A 17,026-nucleotide genomic window follows, 5' to 3' on the forward strand; every position below is an offset into this window, starting at 1 on the left:
TGTGACTTTATGGTAAGACTATGTTTAGCTTTGTAATAAACTGCCCATCTGTCTTCTAAATGGCTGTGCTTTTTTGCATTTCCACCAGCAATAAATGGGTGTTTCTGTCACTCCCCATCCTTGCTACCTTTCGGTGTTGTCAATGTTTTGTGTTTTAGCCATTGTAATATGCACATAGTGGTGTCTCATTGTTGTTTCAACTTGCAATTCTCAGATGACATGAGTGGCAGCATCTTTTCATAAGCATATTTACCATCTGCATGTCTTCTTTGGGTAGGTGTTTGCTCAGATCTTTTGTCCACTTTTTAATTGAGTTGTTTGTTTTCTTATTGTTGAGTTTTAGGCATTCTTTGTATATTTTGGGTATAAATCCTTTTTCAGGTAGATGCTTTCAAAAATTTTATTCCCAGTTTGTGGCTAGTCCTTTCAACTCTTAATGAATTCCTTTTTTCTATTAACATTTATAGAACGTAAAATGGTAAATGTCTGCCAGTGTTAAAGAAATTTAGGTGATACAATCAACACATGGTTGACAGTCTCCAAAGATGGATGTCACCAAATTAGAGAAAGTGTTGGGCAGATGTTAGAGGCATGCATAGTGATTTTTGTCATTCTCATATTTTGGTTCTGATTAGGAAGAGTGGGTTTGTGGTTGTGAGAGGTTTAAAGTGTAGATGTGGTGTGAGAAGTCATGTGCTGTGAACTAGAAGTGAGAGACTAAGTAATAAGGCAAAGAGATGGAAGGTGTCTTTGCTTCTGCTGCTATAACAAAAAATCTTAAACTGGGTAATTTATAAACAAAGTAAATGTATTGCTCATAGTTCTGGAGGCTGGGAAGTCCAAGATCAAGATCAAGATCAAGGTATTGGCCAATTTGGTGTCCAGTAAGGGCCCATTCCTCATAGATGATGGTGTCCAGGTGTTTCCACAGGGCAGAAGAGATACAAAAGCTAGTTCTTTTGAGCCCTTTCATAAGGGCACTAATCCTATTCATGAGGGCTCTGCTCTCAATTCTTAATCACCTCCTATAAAGTTTCAACATATGAATTTAGAGACCATAGCAGAGGTGTTTTGGGGACCTCACAAATTCTGGGGACATATGCTCAGGGCTCATGAAGGTATTGTTTGCGCTGGTGAATTTGATACCAGAACCAGTGTGAACAGCATTTCTGCCTCAAACAATTTCTGGCTCCAAATAAGGCCTTAGTATGAGTTCAAAGCAATTATTACTTAGCTTGGAAAATAATCCTAAAAACAGAGAAAATTCAGCAGAAAGTAACTAAGGTTGAAAATGGAAAAAATGCATCGAATTGTGTTTGTATGTTCTGGTTCTTTAAGTCTTGCTTTCCATCCCATTTTTTTCATATATTTCTATGTAATTTGCACTTTGATGACTTTTATACAGTTAGATTTAACCAATGAAAGAAAATAAAGGAGAGTTGGAGTTATCCCCTATTTTTCTCCCTAATATCCAGGCTGGATAACAAGACAGGTGAGGCTGTTCCTCACCAAGCAAGCCTCACTCTTAAGGAATTGAAAAGCATGTTAGTAGGAAAAACCAGCCCAGGGGCTACAGGCTCAGGGCATGTGCCTCTCCTTCTTCTTCATGGAGTGGGGCATCCCTGATTTGTCACAACATTCCTTCCCAGTGAGCTCAGCCATGACTTACAGGTCTTCTTGCACTCGGGGAGTCACTTCCAGTACATCAGAGTTGGTGTGTGAGAAGAAATGTATTTGCCATCCCTGAAGTAGCCTGAACTGTTTCATAAAGACCCTTTGGCTCAGCTCTGAAAACTCCATGACCTCCTGGGAACCCACAAAGTACAGGACTCCACTGGCTACTGGATGACACGCTGGGTAGCATGTGGGCAAACTGCCTGGTGGCATTATTACACAGCAGAGACATTGATGAATCACAAGCATGCCCAGGTGGCCCTGAAGCTCTCAAGCCCAGAGAGGGAGCTCCTGAGCAATACCATGGGCTGTGGCCAGCCACTGCCTTGGCTGTCATTCCTGTATGTCCTTTTCATTTCCCACACACTATGGCCTGAGCCAAACACGTCAGAAACATTTGTTGCTGGTCACACTGAGGCCACAATCTCAGAAAACAAATCACGAGCCACTGTGAAGCTGCACAGGAGTTCATGAGTGGGAGTAAGGACAGCAAGGCTAGGGGAATTCTGTGAGTCTTTCAATAGTAGCTTTAAACAAATTCTGCTCATGGGAGAGATTAGGGCTGGGGGAGAGGGGCACATGGTCCCTGGCAGACCCTGCAGACTTCAGGAAAGAGCCTAGGAACAGGATGCCACGCTGATACATCAACCCAACCCATGCAAGGTGACCACCCTTTTTCTTTCTTTCTTTTTTTTTTTTTTGGTGGGGGAGGAAAGAAGGGAAATAAGATAAGGAGGGGATGGAGAGAGCAACAGTTGGGTTTAAAGCATTCTGCAAATGAAAGAGGGCCCTTGGCACTGTGATGTGCCAGTTAATGCTCTGCTCTTGGGGTACCAGGGAGGCTGCACCTCCATTTTCCAGCCTGTTCCTAGGAAAATGCAGTGGGGCCTGAGGGACAAGGTAAAGAGGATAATTTTAAAGCAGAGGCAGAATTGCAGCACACACATTCTGCAACCATGCCCCACAGGAGATCAGAGGTAGGAGGAAGTGGGAGGTTGTGAGATCAAGATTTTTAAACTTTGTTATTTCTGTTTTTGTCACAAGAGTGATGGTGATGCGGTTTGGATGGAGGAAAGTGTGCTGTAGGAGGGGCAGCACAGAGAAGCCACAAAGGCTGGCGCTGGTCTGGAATGTTTCTGGATGCAGGAGCCTGGACACAGTGTCTGTGTAATTAGCAATGCCACCAAAACATGGACTTGGTGCCCAGTGCTCTGAATCCAGCAAGCCAATTGGGAAGCAGGGTGTCAGAGCTAGGTTGTAGATGGAACACAGTGAGGCCGCCCTGGGAGGCTGGTGGATTGCCCTTTCAGGTGACCAAGGCTGTCGGTCCTGCTCGCCTCTTAGCCAAGGGTGTGAAGGATGGAGGTCTCAGTGGACAAGTCCGGGGCTCTCTCAGGGTTCCCACCTTCAGGGCCTGCTACATTATATCTTGGAGCAGCCGCACTCCAACAGAGCCCAAAGCTGATTATTCCTAGAAAATGGAAAATTTCAAGCACCATGGGCTTCCCAGGTCCTCTTTGTTGGAATCGTTAATGCACATAGTAGTATAAAGGGTTTTTTATTCTGAGGAATTACATCTTTAGTCAAAGCTAGAGCCTAGGTTTAGTATGTCAAGGAGTGGCATGCATGCCTTTAGTTCCAGCTGCTCGGGAGCCTTAGGCGGGAGGATCACCTGAGCCCAGGAGCTTGCGACTGCAGTGAGCTTTCATGTCACTGCACTCCAGTCTGTGCTACAGAACAAGACCCCATATCTAAAAATAAATAACAAAAGGATTTTAAAAAGAATGTTAATGAGTGGGAACCATCACACACAAAAACACCACTTAGTTTAAAGAGAGTTCAGTTACTCATTTCCTTCAACAAGCTAAGAGGCACCTGTGAGCCAGCAAGAGGGGGCTGAGTAGGGAAGGCACGTGCCACCTGTCAGGAACTGACCCATCTCCCCCTTGGCTTTGGCTGCACTCACTCTTGGCTGATGCATCCCATGGTCTCCACTGGCAGAGGTCTTTGTCTCCATCTTCCCCAGGACAGAGTCCCTTATGGGTGGCATGTGGTGAACTGCAGCCAGCTTGGGACACAGTGGGAAGATGTAGGGGGTCATCAACACTCACACAGTCTGGCAGCGGGTCTCTGTGCTAACTGCAGAGCCTGGGAGCTCTGGACTTGCCTCCTAGTCTAATGGTTTGTGGTTGCGTCTACCATATTGGTTGCACCCAAAAATTACCTAAGCCATGACATCACTGGCTGTACATGTGGTTTCCAAGTTATATCACAACTTACCAGTTTATGCCATAAATTTTCTGTACAGTCCAAAACATGTCTATGACTCTGGGGTAGAGCTGTTTATCGTTTTTGAAGGAGGTAGCCATATGCTCATTGGGAATGGCGTAAACATGTTGATCATTTTAACTACTTTTGAAAAAAACATGTTTATAAGCAAAGGACTGTTTTTTGTGGAAAAGCTTGTTTACCAGTTTTAAGCACAGCAAACAGGTTTTTATTTATGCCTGTTAAAACGGAAGATGAGGTATCCTTTACAAAAATTCACTTTGCATATCATAGACTACACAAGGAATTACCCTTGGTACCTATTGTTTGTTTCAGTGTGTATTTAGATTAGTTTGTATTTTCCAATACACTGGGCTTGTCATCCTAGAAGCAGGGTAGCGCTGCTTTCATTTGGGGACATTCCACTGAAGAAAATACTCAGAAGAATAATGGAGCCCTGACTGTCTGATTATTGGTGGCTTGGACATTATACTCCATGAGGATAGGGGGAGTTTTTTCTTGTTCATAGCCGTATTTCCAGTTCTGAGAATAGAGTCTGGCATATGGAAGGTGCTTAATACATAGTTATTGAACAAATGAGTGAATCAAAGAAAGGGAGAGTTGGCTTTTTAACAGATACTTTGTCATCTCACGCTCCATGCTGAGGAGTTTACAGTATCACTTAGGTCTTACTTTTTACTCAAAACCTTTTTCCCTATGAGATAAGAAAAGAGCAGATATTTGAACTGTTATACAAATAAGAAAAAATACTTAGGAACCTTTGCCCTGCATGGATTCATGGTAAAGTGGGGACTCGTGGCTCCTCATCCCAGGTTCAAGGGGACTGGCCCAGCAGCCAGGTGGGGCAGCTGTGAGCTGCTTGCCTGCCAGAGGCAGCCTCCTGTCCCATGCCAGCCCTGGGGATCTGCCTCCTGCCAATCACACTGGGGAAGCTGCCTCTCTCTTGCATCTCTCAGGCCTGGAGTTTATCCAGATTCCACAGAGAGGGAGGGGCTTGTGGGGATTAGGGGACTAATGCCTGCTTTCTAAATTCAGGAGTTAACAGGGAGCCCAGAGTCAGTGGTAATGCCAGGGAATGCTGGGTTTCTTTTTCAGAAAGAATCAGGTATGAGCTGTGGAGCCACTAAGGCAGCAGGAGCTAAAGCCTTGTGAGCAGGGGGTTTGCACTGGGGCCCCACAAGTCAAGTCAGTGAGCAGGATCCCCGTCATGTCCCACAGCTTAATCCCAGCCCTGCCATGTTATTCCTTGCTGAATTGCCTGGGCCCAGTCTCTTTAACGTCTTTGAGCCTCAGTTTCCTAATCTGTAAACCAGAAATAATAACTGCACCTCAAGTTTGTGTTTAAGTGAAATAATTTATATGAAAGTAGTTTGTAAATCTTGAAGTTCTTTAAACATATACTATCATGCATCACTTAACAATAAGGATAGGTCCTGAGAAATGCACTATTAGGCAATTTCATTGTTGTGCAAGCATCACAGAGTGTACTTACACAAACCTAGATGGCGGAGCCTGCTCTACATGTAGGCTGTAGGGTCTAGCCTATTGCTCTTCAGCTATAAACCTGAACAGCATGTTACGGTACTGAATGCTGTAGACAATATAACCCAACAGGAAGTATTTGTGTATCTAAACAAATCTAAACATAGACAAGACATAGAAAAAATACAGCATAAAAGATTTTAAAATGGTGCACCTGTGTAAGGTATTTACCATGCATGGAGCTTGCAGGGTTGGAAGTTACTGTAGGTGATTCAGTGAGTGAGTGGGGAGTGCACGGGATGGCCTGTGACATTACCATACACTACCATAGACTTCACAAACACCTACACTTAGGCTACATTACATTTAGAAAATATTTTTCTATCTTCAATAACAAATTAACCTTAGCTTACTTGACTAAACTTAAATTTTGTTTTACTTTTGACTTTTTTGCGATAACACTGAATTTAAAACACAAATACATTGTAGAGCTGTACAAAAATATTTTCTTTATGTCTGTATTCTATATGCTTTTTTCTTTTCTTTCTTTCTTTTTTTTTTTTTGAGACGGAGTTTCACTCTTGTTGCTCAGGCTGGAGTGCAATGGTGCGATCCTGGTTCACTGCAACCTCTGCCTCCCTGATTCAAGCAATTCTCCTGCCTCAGCCTCCCGAGTAGCTGGGATTATAGGCATGCGCCACCAAGCCCAGCTAATTTTGTATTTTTACTAGAGATGGGGTTTCTCCATGTTGGCCAGGCTGGTCTTGAACTCCTGATCCCAGGTGATTCACCCACCTCGGCCTCCCAAAGTGCTGGGATTACAGGCATGAGCCACTGCGCCTGGCCTCTATATTACTTTTATTTATGTATTTATTTATTTTTATTCTTTAAACTTTTTTGTTAAAAACTAAGATATAAACACCTGCATTAGCCTCAGCCTTCACAGGGTCAGGATCGTCAGTATCACTGTCTTCCACCTCCACATCTAATCCCACTGGAAGGTCTTCAGGGGCCATAACATGCATGGAGCCGTCATCTGCCATAACAAAGCCTTCCTCTGGATCCTCCTCAAGTACATGATGAAGGCGTTTGACAGTCTTTAGAAAAGTTTTTAAACCTTTTTCTTTTTGTAGAGACAGTATCTTGCCCAGATTGCCCAGACTGGCCTCCAACTTCTGGGCTCAAGTGATCTTCCTGCCTCATGACTAGCTGGGAGTATAGGCATGGGCTACTGTGCCCAGCTAACATTTTTTTTTTTTTTTATGAGTAGAAGGAGTACAGTCTAAAATAAGGACTAAAAGTATAGTAAATATATAAACTAGAAACACAGTAAGTAATTTATTATGAAGAATTATGGACTGTTCATAATTGCATTGCTATACTTTTATATGACTGGCAGCATAGCAGATGGGCTTACACCAGCATTACTACAAATACGTGAGTAATGAGTTATGCTATATGGTGTTATGATGGCTATGACATCACTTAGGTGCATGGGAAGTTTTCGACTCCATTATAGTCTCATGGGACCACTGTTGTATATGTGATCTGTCATTGACTGAAATGTCATTATACAGTGCATAACTGTGTTATTATTTTTAGTTAGATCTTTAAAAATTTATTATTACATTTTGAGGCAGAGTGTCAGTCTGTCACCCAGGCTGGAGTGCAGTGGGGCAATCTTGGCTCACTGCATCCTCGGCCTCCTGGGTTCAAGCAATTCCCCTGCCTCAGCCTCCTGAGTAGCTGGGACTCAGGCGTGTGCCACCACACCTGGCTAAGTTTTGTATTTTTAGTAGAGGTGAGGCTTTGCTATGTTGGCCAGGCTGGTCTCAAACTCCTGAACTCAGGTGATCTACCCGCCTTGGCCTCCCAAAGTGCTGGGATTATAGGCATGAGCCAGCATGCCCAGCCCTATTTTTAGTTAGATTTAAAAAATAAGAGCCTACTTTTATTGAGAAGGGCCATGCAAAGCCTTTTACAAGCATTATCTCATTTAATCTTCATAATGATCCTGTCAGGTAAATGTCCCTTATGGTCATTTGAAAATATACACCTCCTGTTGTTGCCAAAATACTCTTAAAGAATACTTAGTCCTATACATTCAAATGTTTTTCGTAGTATCTCAGTTATAAATTGTATATAAAGTTATTTAGTAAAATACTTCAACTCCATGTTTTTGTAAAATAATCTCCATTGGGTAATTAGTAAATCCTATAAATAAAGACAAATTACATCAATTGAGAAATCTAATTACAAATTATCCTTCACTTAAAGGGTTAGTTCCACATTTGGAGGGACCTGAAGATTATAAAAGCTGTGGAGACTTTTAATAAGAAAAGTAATATAAAATTTGCTCAATAAATAGATGTTAATTTAAATCAAGAAAATAATCCATGGCAAACTTTAATATTAAATAAAAGCAAGTAGCTAAATGTTACAACATTCAGGAAAAAATGTTTTTATTATCATTATTATGATATAATTAGAATTTTTTTTTTTTTTTGAGACGGAGTTTCGCTTTTATTACCCAGGCTGGAGTGCAATGGCGCGATCTCAGCTCACCACAACCTCCGTCTCCTGGGTTCAAGCAATTCTCTTGCCTCAGCCTCCTGAGTAGCTGGGACTACAGGCGCGCGCCAACATGCCCAGCTAATTTTTGTATTTTTAGTAGAGACGGGGTTTCACCCTGTTGACCGGGACGGTCTCGATCTCTTGACCTCGTGATCCACCCACCTCAGCCTCCCATAGTGCTGGGATTACAGGCTTGAGCCACTGTGCCCGGCCTGATATAATTAGAATTATATTTTTTCCTGTGGTAAAAAAACCACCATCCTAACAAAAAAAAAAAAACCGTTTTTTTTTTGAGACAGAGTCTCACTCTGTCACTAGACTGGAGTGCACTGCTGCAATCTCAACTCACCGCAACCTCTGCCTTCTGGGTTTGGGTGACTCTCCTGCCTCAACCTCCAGAGTAGCTGGGACTACGGGTGCCCACCACCATGCCTGACTAATTTTCATAGTTTTGGTAGAGATGGGGTTTCACCATTTTGGCCAGGCAGGTCTCGAACTCCTAACCTCAGCTGATCTGCCCGCCTTGGCCTCCCAAAATGCTGGGATTACAGGCGTGAGTCACTGTGCCCGACTGTTTTTTCTCATTTTTAATATTAAAATGATTACCCTAATAGCATTTCATTATATATGTGAAATTTAAAATGCTTTAAAGTATTTCAAGAGTCTCAGCTTGGCCGGGCGCGGTGGCTCAAGCCTGTAATCCCATCGCTATGGGAGGCTGAGGCGGGTGGATCACGAGGTCAAAAGATCGAGATCATCCTGGTCAACATGGTGAAACCCCGTCTCTACTAAAAATACAAAAAACTAGCTGGGCATGGTGGCGCGTGCCTGTAATCCCAGCTACTCAGGAGGCTGAGGCAGGAGAATTGCCTGAACCCAGGAGGCAGAGGTTGCGGTGAGCCAAGATCGTGCCATTGCACTCCAGCCTGGGTAACAAGAGCGAAACTCCATCTCAAAAAAAAAAAAAAAAAAAAGAGTCTCAGCTCAAGTTTTTAAAAAATATTATTTTAATGTTTAAAGTTATCATATTGAGGAGACACAAATCAGGATGGCCCTGGAGTCTCACTCTCTTTTTTTTGTGTGCATGGCTCAGGGAGCTGTCCCAAGAGGACCTGGCCAGTCTTTGTGGGGGGGATCTGCTGTAAGCACTGCCCAGGCTTTCCCAAGGCTTCGTGTGCAGAGCTCAATACTCTTGTGTATTCTCCTTGGTATAGTTACTGGGCCTGAGATGAATTGGTAAACTGCTTGTTACTTAGGAAAACTTAGTGTTCCCTAGCCCTTGTTAGGTTAACCCACCTAAATATGTAAGACAAAGATAAATATGTAAGACAAAGGGAACTTGAGATTCCCATTCTCTCGGCATGTTTTTAGTGCCACGCAGAGCCAACTCATTGTACCCAGAAAGGCCTGTCCCTGGTAGGATCTTGGCCAGTGAGCATACAGACAGCTGTGGATGTCACAGTAGGGAGCTAGCCAGGCGTGAGCGGGCAGGAGGGGACTCACGCTACATCCCCCCAGGAAAGGCAGGTGACCATCAGGTGATGGTCAGGTGGTTGTGAATGGCCTCTCTAAAATAATAATTGGCCACAGCCAGTGCCAGGGAAAGGCAGGCTCATTGCTGATAGGAAACACCTGAAACTTCTGATCCTCAGCTGCTTCCTGATCAGATCTTGGGAGTTGGGGGAGCTCAAGCATTCACATTAAGAGGCAAAATGGCAGAGTTTCACTGGTATATGACTTCTGGGGGCATTCTACCAGAGAAAGGACACAAAGCCAGAAGAAGGCAAGCTGGGCACTTGACCTCCAAGATATCCACTTGCCCCTCTTCCAAGTGTACTTTACTTTATTTTCATTCCTGTTCTAAAGCTTTCTTTAAAAAAAAATAATAAACTTTCACTCTTGCTCTAAAAAAAAAGAAAAAGAAAAAGAAAAATATTTTTGGCTGGTCTCGGTGGCTCATACCTGTAATCCCAGCATTTTGGGAAGCCAAGGTGGAGGGATCACTTGAGGCCAGGAGTTTGAGACCAGCCTGGCCAACATGGAGAAATCCTCATCTCTACCAAAAATACAAACATTAACTGGGCGTGGTGGGGCATGCCTGAGGCATGAGAATCACTTGAACCCAGGAGGCAGAGGTTGCAGTGAGCTGAGATCGCATCACTGCACTCCAGCCTGGGTGACAGAGTGAGACTCTGTCTCAAAAAACAAACAAACAACACGATATAAATAAAAAAAAAATGTTTTAACAAAATAGAACAATATAAAGAAGCAAACCAAAAGTCCTTAAAATTCCCCTCATCCAGTGATATTTGTTGGGTACTATTGGGAAGGTATCCCTTTCAGGGGAAGAAAGAAATCGGAGTTGAAGTGGAAGGGCTGGGGACATGTATGTGTGTGCAAAGGTGTGCATGTGTCTGTGCTCTAGCACTGACTCTGGTGGCAGTGTGGAGGCAGTGTGCAACCTCTCAGGAGGCTGCAGAAGGCAGGAGGGCAGGCCTGAGCCTGTTGTCCATGATCATACTATATTTTCTCTGGCAAGTATATTACAGAGGGCTCTCCATAGAAACAGAACCAACACACACACACACACACACACACACACACACACACACAGCATGAGAGAGAGAGAGAGAAGGAATTGGCTCATATAATTAAGGAGGCCGAGATGTCCCAAGACCTGCAGTCAGCCAGCTGGACACCCAGGAGAGCCAATGGTGCAGTTCTAGTCTGAAGACTGTCAGTCTCGAGACCAGGAAGAGCCCACGTTTGAGTTTGAGTCCAAAGGCAGAAAATGACCAATGTCTCAGTGTCCCAGCTCAAGGCAGTCAGGCCCATGTTCCCTCCTACTCAACCTTTTATTCTATTCAGTATTTTGAAAGGAAATGAGGGCCACCCACATTCAAGAGGGCAATCTGTTTTCTTTCCATAATCTACCAATTCAAATGTTCATCTTATCCAGAAATACCTTCACAGACACCCAGAATAAATGTCTGACCAACTCTCTGGGCACCTTATGGTCTAGCACATAAAAATGAACCATCATAGCACAGGATGGTAGAGGTGGTGAATCTCAGTGTCTGAAACTTCCAGATCCTTCTGCATGCCCCTGAAGCCTGGGGGACCAGTTAATCCTTTTACAATTATTTGTTGTAAAAGCTGGGAATGCAAACTTGTTTGAACAAGGGCAAAACCTGCCATCAATAGGAAGGTAAGTCTCCTGGAGAAGCATAACCCAGGGCCAGTTCCAGAAAGTCCTCTACCCACTAGAGATGGCCACGGCCACAGCACTGGGGGTCAGGGCTGAGCGAGCCAAGCTCTGGAGGTAGCAGCAGGGCCTTCTGGTCTAAAATCCCTGGGTGAGGGTGAGGCTGGCCATGCCCACCAACTAGGGGAGCTTTGACCACACAATAAGCTTGAGAATTGGCTGAGTCTAGGATGCAAATTTATGCAAAATAGCAGGTGGGCTCATGAGTCCTAGCACTTTGTTCTTACCACAACAGCAACATTATTCTGATTCCCCACTGGTCTCGAATTCACTTCTCCTGTTGCACTCCCTTCTTCAGGCCCCGGCAGGGTAATCAGTTCATCTTACTCATTAAGGGAGATAGCTGAGGCTACGGAGCTGGGCTGGTGGAGGCATGGCGGGAGGGTGGGTGCTGGGTGGACATCTGGGTTGGCTGCCTCAGCCAGGTCCCCTGTGGCAAGTGCATGGCAGGCCTCAGTACTCCGGAGAGGGCAGGAAGCATACAGGTGGGGCTGAGAGCTTGCTGTGTGCTGGGTGCCAGCAGCTGGTGCAGCACTTACCCGGGTGAAAGAAGAAACAGCCCCTGCCCTGGAGAAGCTCACAGTTTAACAGGGCGACAGACGTGCAAGCAAATATCTGTGTTAAGTTTTGTAATTATAGTGCATACAAAGGCTACAGGAAGACAGAAGAAGGAGAAAATAGTCAATGTATTCAATCATCCCAGCAACCCTGGGAGATAGAATTATTGGATCATTTTCACAGATAAGGAAACCGAGGTAAGAAAAATTTCCTTCCTTCCTTCTTGCCTGCCTTCTCTCTGCCTCTCTCTCTCCCCGTTGGTCTATCCATTCTCTGCCCACATTGTACCTTTCTGTCTTTCCTTCCTTCTTTTTCGCTCGTTAAACAAATATTTACTGAGCATCTCCATGTACCAGGCATGGTGCTAGATGCTGAGAGTTGGCAGGGAAGAGGATACGCATAGTCCCTGTCCTCACAGGGAGTCACCCACCTGTGGGTGTACAGTCAGTGCATGAATCATAGTGTGGAGAGGCATGTAATTACTTTTACGGCAGGGAAAGGACAGGTGCAATGAGAACAGCAACTAGAGGTGTGGACAAGGCCCTGTGGAGCGTGAGACTCCGGCCTGGTTCCCTGACTCCTGAGTCTCAGGTCTTGCCCAGTATGTGGTAAAGGAGGGAACATTTGAACAACTCCCTGGGTAAGCTGTAATCAACGATTTCCTTAACCTATGACTGTGACTTAAAGGAAAATCTCCAGCCGAACGGCTGTGGAGTTTTAACACTAGCATGTAGGCTGTTTCTATCTGGCATTAGACAAGGCCTCCCAGCCCAGACCTGCTCTTCAAGGACACAGGCCACATCTGCACCAGTCACAGAATCTCAGAAGAGTATCCTTTCATCTAATATTTATGGAGTGCTCCAGGGCTGAAGGGGCACAACAAAGGGAGTCGTGTGGAAAGGGGACAGGAGCAGGCACTGCTGAACTCCTTAGTGTGTGTAAGCCGAAAATGAGTCTGACTCGGACACTGTGTCTGATCTTGAAAACCTAGCATTTTTGTGGAGAAGAGAGACCTGAAGTCAGTTAACTATAAGAAAAAATATTAATCCACTGATGCATATATTCATTCGTTCATCCATCCAGAATTATTACCTTTTCAGCATAGATTTTGGGCGAAGGCATTGGGCTAGGCGCAAGAGATTTTGAAAAATCAGGCTATCATATGTAGTGTTGAGTCTGACGGGAAGGGAGACTGGATTTCTATCACGTGGTGAGTGTACTGGTGGAGCCATGCCTGGGGCCCCAGAGCAGGGGCGCCTAATGTCAGTAGGGTGAGTGCTGGGCAGAAAAGGTTTCCAGGAGGGGCGGGGAGGGGAATGTTAAATGAAGCATGGGCTTGGCTAGAGAGGAGTCTTATTTCCTTACAGGGAAAGTACATCCCATCCCTGAAGTGTCTGATCCCTAGAGTGCCCTGTCGGAGCTGCATGTGGGATGCAGCACATGGATACCAGGTTGGGGATCAGTCTGAAGGGACAGACCTGCAGAAGACCATGTAGGAGGCTGAGACAGGGCTGTCCTTAGTCCTCAGGAGTGGCAGAAGCAAGGCCTGTGGGAGCCTCAAGGAGAATCGCTTGGTTCTGACTTGGAGGGACAGGGCCAGGCTTCACCCAGGAGTTGCTGTGAAGGATTGGCAGGGGGTGGGGAGACAAGAGCACACACCAGGCATGGCCAAGGGCATACATGCAGATGGCACACTCAGCTTTTTCCCCACCCCTACTGGCTGGGAGACAGCAGTTGAGGTAGCTGCAAAGGCCCTTCCATTGCCTGCCCAGGTCCACAGGGGCAGGCCCTGGTAGCTAGGTTTGTATGTTACATTGTTACACAGCAACCCTGGCCTAGATAATTGTCCAAGAGAGAACATCTGACCCACATTGCCTTATAGGCTTTCCAGCTTAGAACTAAGAAATCAAAGGCTGGGAGTGGGCAGAGCACCGGAGTCTCCTACTGAGGGCCTCAAGCTGTCATGGATTCCTTTCTGAACCCCAGTTATTCAACTCCCCTTCGAATTATCTGAGATTCTCCTTCCAAAAAATTCTTTTTTACTGTCATTAAGTGGGTTTTTGCTATTTGTAACCAAAATAATATTAACTAATACTTACCAGCCAAGGTGAATTTGTTAAGCAAAAATAATATATCTTTTAAAGCTAATTTCAGGTCCTTCTGGAACAATCTTGTCTAAAGTTGATTTAGCCAAATTACATCTACATTCCAGATCTTATAAAATTTGTGATTCTTCTAAGACCACCTGCTCACCTTGGCTTGGACACAGGTATGGCTTTCAGCATGGGCCAGGCTGGCAGCTGTCTCTGGGGTATGATGGAAGGGGAGCTAAAGTCTTCTGCCACCTACTTGCTCTGACATGGGCTAGACATCCTGGCTTTAGCATCCCTGGGGCCTGGTTATTCCTGGGATATAATATGAGTCTGCCCAGCCTGGAGATTGGGATGGAGGGCATAGGGAGAAACAAAAGGCCAGAGTGGACCTGGTCCTCTCCCCAGGGCCCACCCCTCAGTCAGTGTGGCTGGACTGCACTGGGTCTTGTAAGCTCAGGCGCAAGGAGGCTCAATGACAATGATCCAATTGCATGCGCGTCTTTTCTTTCTTCTAAGACGTCGTCAGAATGATTTTTGGCATTCTTATTGGCCTGGAAGCAATGTTAAGCCTCTCCCACGGGACTCATCAGGGAGCTAGAACAACTTACATTCTGGGTGCATTATAAATTTAATTAATTTGCACAAGAATATTTCAATTGCTTTCTCCCTTATATGAATGAAAGCCACATGATTTCCAATCTGTTTCTATGGTTTCCTTCCTCTGTTCAGATACATTCATTAGCTTGTCAGTTCATTATGGATTTTGGTGCCTTTTTCTCTCTTCAAATTTGAGCCCCTATTAATTCAGTTTTCATTTCAACAGTGTTTAAAAATAGAGCAAAATTATTTTGACTGGCACACAATCAGGTCTCTGACTGTTGAAGGAGTTTGCCACATGAGTGTAGATTTTCATTGCTTTTTCTCTTGCTTGAATGACATATGGCTGTGATCTCCTGTTTTACCTTGCAGCAAGGTTAACCAGCCTCAATCTTCTCTGGAATATTCAGCTTGACTTAAAACCCTTGGCTTTTTGGCTTGGCAGGCAACTGTATGCTCTAAAAACCATCAGGACTCTCCTCAGGGTTGGCCCAGGCAAGTGAGTCTTCCTGGAGAGGAAGATTAGTTATGCCTTTTTTATTTAGTCGTTGAAAAGCCCAGAAGCCCTGGACTCCCTCATCCCAAGACACTGAGAGCCATTATTTAATATTGCTCCAAAAAGCTGATGATTTTAATCCAAGTGCTCACCCCAAGGCTGTTAGCTCCTGCCAGCATGGGCTCAGTTCTCCCGCTGGTGACTGCCTTTCCATCTCTGGCTGCTCACCTTATTTCACCCCCAGCATGGAGGTACCCAAACCTGCCACACTTTTGGGTGCCCTGGAGAAATTTTTAGAAACTACTGATACCTGGATCCCATCCCAGCTCAACTGAGTCAGAATCTCTGAGGATGGGGTCAAGATATTCGTGTTTTTAAATACCTAATGGGAGCTGGGTTTGAGGAACATTAATTGCTCAAAGCAATGGTAAAGAGGGATGCTATGGGTTAAACTGTATCACCCCCCCACCCCAAAAAAAGCCATGTTGAGGTCCTAGCCCCCAGCACCTACGCATATGCTCTTATTTGGAAACGGTCTTTGCAGATGTGGCCAAGTTAAGATGAGGTCACAGAGGCTGGCCCTAATCCAATATGACTGGTGTCCTTATAAGAAGGGGAAATTCGGCTGGGCGTGGTGTCTCACGCCTGTAATCCCAGCACTTTGGGAGGCCAAGTTGGGCATATCACAAGGTTGAGAGATTGAGACTATCCTGGCCAACATAGTGAAACCCCGTCTCTACTAAAAATACTGTGGTGGTGTGTGCCTGTGGTTCCAGCTACTCAGGAGGCTGAGGCACAAGAATCGCTTGAACCAGGATACAGAGGTTGCAGTGAGCTGAGACTGCACCACTCTACTCCAGCCTGGAGTGAGACTCCATCTCAAAAAAAAAAAAAAGAAGGGGAACTCAGGGGCAGCACATACAGGGGAAGGCCATGCAAAGATGAAGGTAGATTTCGGTCGATGTCTCTACCAGCCAAGGAACACCAAGGATTGCTGCAAAGCAGCCGCAGTTAGGAGAGAGGCAAGGAACAGACCCTTCTTCACAGCCCTCAGGAGGAGTGAAGCCTGTCCACGCCTTGATCTTGGACTTCTGGCCTCCAGAACCGTGAGGCAGTAGCTTTCTGTTGCTCTAAGCCACCCAGTGTATGGTGGCCCTAGAAGATGAATTCAATGAGTTATCACCCTGTTTGGAGATGTCCAGCCCTGCTAGGAGAGCCAGGGAGCTGCTTTGGGATGTGTGTAAACAAGGGGGCATTCCTCATAGACCGCTGTCCTCCAGCCCGGGGCCTCCTGCAGGCAGTGAGGGTGTTGCTGTGAAAAGCCTGGCCCATGCCCCTGTCTCCTCTGGCCATTGTTCCAGGCACCTGGCTTACTCTATGCTGTCCAGACTCTGCTGGAGAACTGCTGTCTTGTCTCTGGAACTGGGCGTTGAGTCCTGCCATGCTGCCCTTCACTGGCTGTTGATTAACTCTAGTGCCGCTATGGGCTGGCTCTATCTACACCACGCCCTGCCCCTGTGCCTGAAACCCCAGCATGGCCTAAGCCTTGATTTCCTTCTTGCTGGGGCTTGGACAAGCCCTAAAAATGCCTGGGTCTCTCCCTCTGGTACCAAAGATAGGGGCTAGATCTGGTGTCTGGATATGGGACGTCCTCATGTCTATGGTGTTGGTCATTGTTGGCTGTCCCCTGGTGGGAGGCCCACTTCAACTAGTTCATAGGCATAAACATCACAACACTTCTCCTTATGAAATAAACATTTCTAGCGACTGGTACTGCAAGATGCATTTTCTGGTTTGCTTCTTCCAGCTAAAACTCCTCATGAAGTCTACATGGATGGATGACATGCAGGAAGAAACATAAACCATTTCTACTCAGAGTTCACCACATCACTAAGAATGATCAGAATGGCTGAAGCACTGGAATATTTTTAAACATGAGAAAAAGAAGATAATTTAGAATTTGTTTATCAAAGCATTCAGGTAGGAAGTAGAAAACAT

The 17,026-nt window shown here is 45.2% G+C and overlaps 1 protein-coding gene and 1 long non-coding RNA gene across 7 annotated transcripts in view; one reads left to right on the plus strand and one right to left on the minus strand.

Annotated features, from left to right (window-relative positions):
• Positions 1-1,833, minus strand: part of SERPINE3 (serpin family E member 3) — a 43,056-nt gene extending 41,223 nt beyond the window's left edge. For all 5 annotated transcript variants that reach the window (XM_035297658.3, XM_035297654.3, XM_035297650.3 and 2 more), the window contains exon 1: positions 1,670-1,833. The gene's annotated coding sequence lies outside the window, so the exon portion shown is untranslated. The remainder of the gene's footprint in view (positions 1-1,669) is intronic.
• LOC118153124 (uncharacterized) overlaps positions 1-17,026 on the plus strand; it is a 40,828-nt gene that overhangs the window by 11,085 nt on the left and 12,717 nt on the right. Inside the window, exons 1-2 of one of the 2 annotated variants that reach the window (XR_013529768.1) lie at positions 1,953-2,337; positions 11,924-17,008. This is a non-coding gene — a long non-coding RNA (uncharacterized LOC118153124). Of the gene's footprint in view, positions 1-1,952; positions 2,338-11,923; positions 17,009-17,026 lie in introns of those variants that run through there. The other variant, XR_013529796.1, reaches the window with a different exon arrangement.

The sequence above is a fragment of the Callithrix jacchus genome, chromosome 1 (genome assembly GCF_049354715.1).
Source record: "Callithrix jacchus isolate 240 chromosome 1, calJac240_pri, whole genome shotgun sequence".
Classification (NCBI taxonomy): Eukaryota; Metazoa; Chordata; class Mammalia; order Primates; family Cebidae; genus Callithrix; species Callithrix jacchus.